Raw genomic sequence first — 7,016 nt, 5'->3', positions numbered from 1 at the left:
TAGTACAAGTTTACATATTGAAAATGACCGAAATCTAAATCTTTTCCTGATCACAAATCAAACGTGAACGCACACCAAACTCTGTTCAAATATCTGCTTGTTTTATGTGTGCATGTATTTGAACCATGATGATGTTTATTGCATTTGAATATTGATGTATTTTCTGTTCATACATTCATTTCAGTTCACACCAGACTCCATTCAGATATCTGCTCATTTAAAACCTAATTTTATGTAGATAAAAAATGATGATAAACTTTGATTTATGTCCTGATTCAAGTCACATTTGAATGTACAGCAAAGTCAATTAAAAAATCTTTTAATTTAACATTAGATTTCATGTATTGGAGCAATAATAATGAATACTGATGCATTTTCTGCTCACGAATGAAATATGAATGCACACCAGACCCAATTCAAGAATCAGTCAGTTTCATGCAAATATTTTGAGTAAGCCAGTACTTGCCAGTGGTGAAAACTGCAATAAATTCCATACAAAGCCCCACATTATTATTGTAATTAGTATTAACTCAAGCTTTAATTAAATTGGCAGACTGACACGACAGAAGTGATGATTTCCTTGAAGAAGCTCCACTCGCTGCAGTAATACGTCAGCAACACACACTCACTCACTCACACACACACACACACACACACACACACACACACACACCTCAATGGCGTTTCCAGCTCGTTTGTTAGAAGCAGCCGGCGATAAATCCGACTTTTCCCGACGGAGGGGAACAAAGTTCATGCTGCGACTTCCACAGAGTCTGCTGACAAATCAGAGCTAATCCACGGAGCTGTGATTGTTACACACAAACACACACACACACACACACACACACACACACACACACACACACACACGTACACACACTGCACATCACTGTGTGTGATATGCTAATTAACCTGTGACATCATCGCTTGTCATGATGCAGTGAGCAGCCAATAATACTGTTTGACTGGAAAAAAGTGAGAATATGTGGGTGTGTGTTTGCACAAAGTGTGACTGCACACATACATCTGTAGTGTGTGTGTGTGTGTGTGTGTGTGTGTGCGTGTGTGTGCGTGCGTGTGTGTGCGTACTATTTTACTCATGTTGTGGGGTAGTATGTCTGTTAACTCTTTGAATTCCAAGCACTTTCTGGACCTTTTCTTTGCTCCTGTCACGTTTTAACTCACCGTGGGCTCATTTTTCACTGCAATACAAAGTCCTGCATAATTCATAAAAAACAAACAAAGTTGATTTTTATTGATTTCTCTGTCGATTCATCTAAAGACAGGACGGCAGGGTCACCAGAAGCTCCACCAACAACAATTGCAAAATACTGTAGCTTACCGCAAAACTACATTTGGACAGACCGCCTTTTCAATCAAAAGCTGTCACATCTGGAAAACATTACAAAATGACATTAACAGGATAACAGATTTTAAAACTTTTAAAGCAAAAGTGAAGCATTGGCTGAAAGAAAACCAAGAATGTACCCATCTATGAAATCTATAAGGTCTGACTGTCTGAGATTGTGTCATTGTGTGTGTGTGTTTGTGTGTGCGTGGGAGGGTAGGGGTTATAGGTTTTATTGTTGTCTGTGCTGTTTTTATTTGTGTTGTTGGTCCTTTGACCACTTTTACTTAAAAGCCCAACCAGGGATGGGAGTTGTAAATTAGTGCTGTGCTACACTCTGTATGTAATGCATCAGTTCTATGGGTCCCATGATAATTGCATGGTCTCTGATTGAATAAATTAATAAAACAAATGTTAAAAGCATGAAAAAAAGAATCATTTTACTAATACAGAGGAAATTGGTAACTCTACCTACGATAGATATTTTACTACTTACAATTTATTGATTTCCATTCCTGTTTCATCTCTGCTCTGTGTAAACCTGCCGTTCAGCCAAAAAGTCTCTGAATTTTTCTTATCTTTTCGTTGGTAACAGCTGAGTAACTAATGGCGTCATGGTTACATCGAGATGTGCAGAATTTTTGCTTGTTTACAGAATCTGCGTCAAGCAAACAGTTAATTTTTGGCATATTTTTATAAGAGACCTTTAGAATAATGGGGTTTTGAAGAAATATAAATAGGGAAAACAAAAGACAGCAAGGAAAACCAAAAAATAAACAGGTGAAATTATTGAATGATTTGTCGAATTGCTATTGATAAAGTGTCTGTCGTCGATACAGGCCGGTTCTGATCCATTAATTTATCTGTAATGATTGAGGGTGACTGTGGGCTCAGTAAAAAATCTATTTGTTTGGAGAATCTGTTCACAGACAGACAGCTGGTTCTGACAGACGAATACACACTACAGCTGGTTCTGACAGACAAACAGCTGGTTCTGACAGACAGACAGCTGGTTCTGACAGACGAATACACACTACAGCTGGTTCTGACAGACAAACAGCTGGTTCTGACAGACAGACAGCTGGTTCTGACAGACGAATACACACTACAGCTGGTTCTGACAGACAAACAGCTGGTTCTGGCAGACAGACAGCTGGTTCTGACAGACAGACAGCTGGTTCTGACAGACAAACAGCTGGTTCTGACAGACAGACAGCTGGTTCTGACAGACAAACAGCTGGTTCTGACAGACAGACAGCTGGTTCTGACAGACAGACAGCTGGTTCTGACAGACAAACAGCTGGTTCTGGCAGACAGACAGCTGGTTCTGACAGACGAATACACACTACATCTGGTTCTGACAGACAAACAGCTGGTTCTGACAGACAGACAGACACATGGCTGATTCTGACAGATGGACAGCTGGTTCTGACGGACAGACAGCTGGTTCTGGTTCTGGTTCTGATCCAGATGTAGAATCTCGTCTGTTTGTGTTCAGTCATTTTAATAAATTGAGACTCTGACGCAGTCGGAGGTTCACCTTCAGTCCTACAGCAGCTACACAAGCTCTGACTGCAGTGTGTGTGTGTGCGCGCGCGCGTGTGTGTGTGTTGCGTGTCTGATGTTGCAGTGGTTTTCTTGTTTCAGCCTCCAGCAGCGGCAGTCGGAGGCTTGTTGTCATTCAGAGCTGCAGCATCACACTGACAGGATGTATGTACATATTTTTAAATCCAGATGTGTTGAGAGAGGCGACACAGACACACACATTTACACACACCATACACAGACACACACACACATCCAGGAACACTGTGTGTCCTCGATAATAACACAGAATCCTGGTTTATAACCTGAAAAACTCTCAAGCCATCCTCTGAATATTCCTGCAATGCTTTTACTGTGGCGGCTTCTTCACAGCAGGCTTTTATTGTGAAAGTATCAAAACTGCACACATTTTCTAGAGCTGAGTTTTTTTTTTTCAAAATTTTCCCAACATGGTAATGTTGAATTCGCTAGTTGATAATAAGGTGTTATTCCAAAAGTCAAGGTTTCACACAGAATCTGAGTTTTCATATTGATGATTATTAGCTGATAACCGGCTTCTCCTGTGTTCATCAGCTGCATTTAGATTTTAGTAAATAGTCTACACAAAGTTCACATAGCTTCAAGGTTTTATGCCTTCTGCAAGAGCTGCTATAATTAATTTCTTATTTAGTTTTTAAATTAATCACTAACTATTTTGATAGAAGATTAATTAGTTTGAGTGATTTGTTATAATAGAGAATGTCAAAGTTCTTAGATTGCAGCTTCCTAATGTGAATCATTTCCAGTTTCTCTACTCCTTTGTGACCGTAAACGGAATATCTTTGCGTTCTGAAAACACTGATTTGCATTCTTTGCCATTTTCTGACAGCAATTGTTTGATGAGTTGTCAATCCTTAAATAAATCTACAACTAGTTTTAGAAAACAGCTAAATTTTAGCTTCTTAAACATGAAAATTTTCTGGATTCTTTCCTCTGTGATAGCAAAATGAACAATGAATAACTTCGGGTTGTGGAAAACACTAATCGACATTTTTCACCGTTTTGTTTTTATAGATAAGACAACGAATCAGTTTATCCAGAAAATACCCGACAAATCCATCAACAATGGAAATCATTGTTAGTTTCAGCCTTAGTTGTATATTTACTTACTATCTCCTGAACTTTATGATCTAAACGAACCTTCCATCAGGATTTTGTCTTCGTTTGCAGCCGATTAATTTTTCATTTTGGGAAACTGAGACGTAACTCAGCAGGATGAAGAAAAGCGAACAAAACGCTGGATTATTCATGGCGTCAATTTACTGCTCTGCTGTTTTCACAATTCGTGAGTGTGTGTGTGTGTGTGTGTGTGTGTGTGTGTGTGTGTGTGTGTGTGTGTGTGTCCTGCCTTCACGCAAGACAGAATTCAATTAGGAGATGATGTAGTTTCACAGAGTCTCCAGTTTGGATTTAACAGCAGACGGATGACGGTGTTTTATTCATGCAATCAGCTCATCACACACACACACGCAGACACACACACACACACACACACACACACACATACTATGTTTTTCTATCATTGTGGGGGCATACCATTGACTCCCATTCATATCTAACCCCTAACCCTAACCCTAACCCACTTTTATTACTCTTTATCATAAAACAATACCCAGTTCTTCGATCAAGTCCCGTTCTTGATTAAAAAAAAATTTTCTTTCTTATTCTTTTTCTATTTTTTCACTGTGCACTCTAACCCTTACCCTTTTCCTGTACCCTAACCTTAACTAATTGGAGCTTTTGAAAGGTTTAAATTGAAACAAAAGAACGGTAGCGCAATGGTTTGAACCTCTACCTTTAGATGGAGAACTCCAGGTTCAAAACTCTGTGAGGACAGCTGGATTAGTGATGGGTGTCTTTCCCCTTTTTAACCCTAACCTTAACTATTTAGGCCTCTCATGTTAAAATTAGAACAAACAGATTATAGCTCACTGGTTTGAACCCTGACTCTCAAACTGAGGACCCTGGGTTCAAAACCACACAAAGGTAGTGTAATCTTCCCTGGAGTACACAGATGGTTTTCTTTTCTGAGGTTTCTTTTGTTTCCTTTTTGGGTTGTCTGAGCTGGGAGAGGACTGGGCATAGCAGGGGCAGGCCCCTATAGCATTATTTGCCCCTTCCTCATGGAGGGGCAACTTTTATTTGGGTTTGGTAGGCCCGTGCCATGTAATAGGCAATGATCTAATCCTAAACCCCAACCCTAACCCAACCCTAACCTTAACCCAGACCAAAACAATGGCTAACCCTAAAGAAACGTTTTTGCACTTTTACTTTTTTCAGTAACAACATGGCCAAGAAAACACTGTTTAAACCTGTGGGGACCGAAATGAGGTCCCCACAAGTGACATTGTTTTCGGTTTTCCTGCAGTTGTGGGGACATTTGGTCCCCACAAGTATAGCCAGCACCTGACCACACACACACACACACACACACACACACAAACACACAGGGTTAGTCCATCAGCTAAACATGACATCCGATTGTTTTCTTTACGTCTCTCGTGGAAACCTGCCAAGTGGAACCGAAAACTAATGATGTGAGATTTTTGAAACAGATTTTAACCTGTATTCCAAACTGCCACAGAGCTGCAAGTAGAGCTGAGTGACACGGAAGATACATTCAGCACAGTGAAATACACTGCTTTTCCAAAAAAAAAAGTCCCCACCTGGATTTAGCTAAGCAAATAGGTAAGAGCTTTCCATTGGATAATTACTGCAGTGATGAATATGTTTCAGCTGCAACAACTTATTTAACCCCAGCTGATGCAGTGAGGAGCTTCTTATTTCTTACACAACCATGTGGGTACACATATCCTGTGGTCATAGAAAAAATGTTAATCTGTCTCAGAAGGGTCAAATTATTGACCTGCATCAAGCAAGGAATACAACTAAGGAGATTTCTGAAGCTACTGAAATCAGGTTTTGAACCATCAAACGCATTATTAAAACCTGGAAGGATAGTGGTGGCTGGCTTTATCACTGAACACAAAGAAAACATTCACTGTGACAGTATCAAAGAAAACAGAGCCACCCGAATGTAAGATAACAGCAAAAGGAGACAATGAGCGAGAATTTGAGCTTTCTCGGCAGCAAGCTAACATCAGATGGCAGATCAGACCAGGAGATCAAGAGACATATTGCCATAGCCAGGATGCTGTTAACAAGAAAAAGACCAACTTCATGAATACACACATCAGTATGCCGACAAAACTAAGAATATTCTGATGCTACATCTGGTCAATCTTGCTATATGGATGAAAAACGTGGACAATATCAAACAATATGCAGAAGAGACTCCAGGCAACGGAAGTGTGGTTCCTACAAAGAACACTAAAGATATCGTAAGTACAAAGAGTAACCAATGAAGAGGCGCTTACAAGAGCAAATGCGAGAAGAACAATGCTGGCAACCATCAAATCGAGAATGACAGAGAATGACATATATTGACAACATCAAGGACAGATACATCGTAGGCTAACACTGTGCTACATGCAAGTTATTTTACTGATATAGGGCTTATTATAAAAAAACGCTATGTACATTAAGGATTGGAAAATGGAGCAGATTTTTTTAACTGTTCTTTTACTTTTTTGCTGTTTTGTTAAAGATAATTAGTAAAACTACAGAAAACAAACTTTTAATTTACATGTTAACACGCAAAAACCGTACAGAATGTCCATGCCAGAATTCTGTAATAATAGTAAATAATGTTCTGATGGACATCACTAATGAGTAGTTCAAAGACTGTCGAAAAGTTGAGAATCCAGTGATTTTCTCAGTTTTTTGCTTTAATAATCGGTGTAATTTTGGTATTTTTGTCAAGGTAGCATTTTTGGAGTTCCGAGGGTTAAATTTATAGACGTGTAAATAAAACTGTAGTCAGTCAGCAGTGATTTATTAGATAAATTAAAGATGTGAACAAGCTCTTCATTACGCTGCTGCTGCTGCTCTGGATGTTCCAGATGAAATATTAATGTCGGCTAACGCTCGCTGCAGGTCGGTGTTGTGTCGAGTCTGTTTTCACTACAACACTATTAATTTTCTCAGTTTACAGGAAACATGTTGATGTTTATCTCCTGCTGTC

Source organism: Acanthochromis polyacanthus, chromosome 11 (assembly GCF_021347895.1).
Source record: "Acanthochromis polyacanthus isolate Apoly-LR-REF ecotype Palm Island chromosome 11, KAUST_Apoly_ChrSc, whole genome shotgun sequence".
Classification (NCBI taxonomy): Eukaryota; Metazoa; Chordata; class Actinopteri; family Pomacentridae; genus Acanthochromis; species Acanthochromis polyacanthus.
This window is presented reverse-complemented; position numbering follows the sequence as displayed.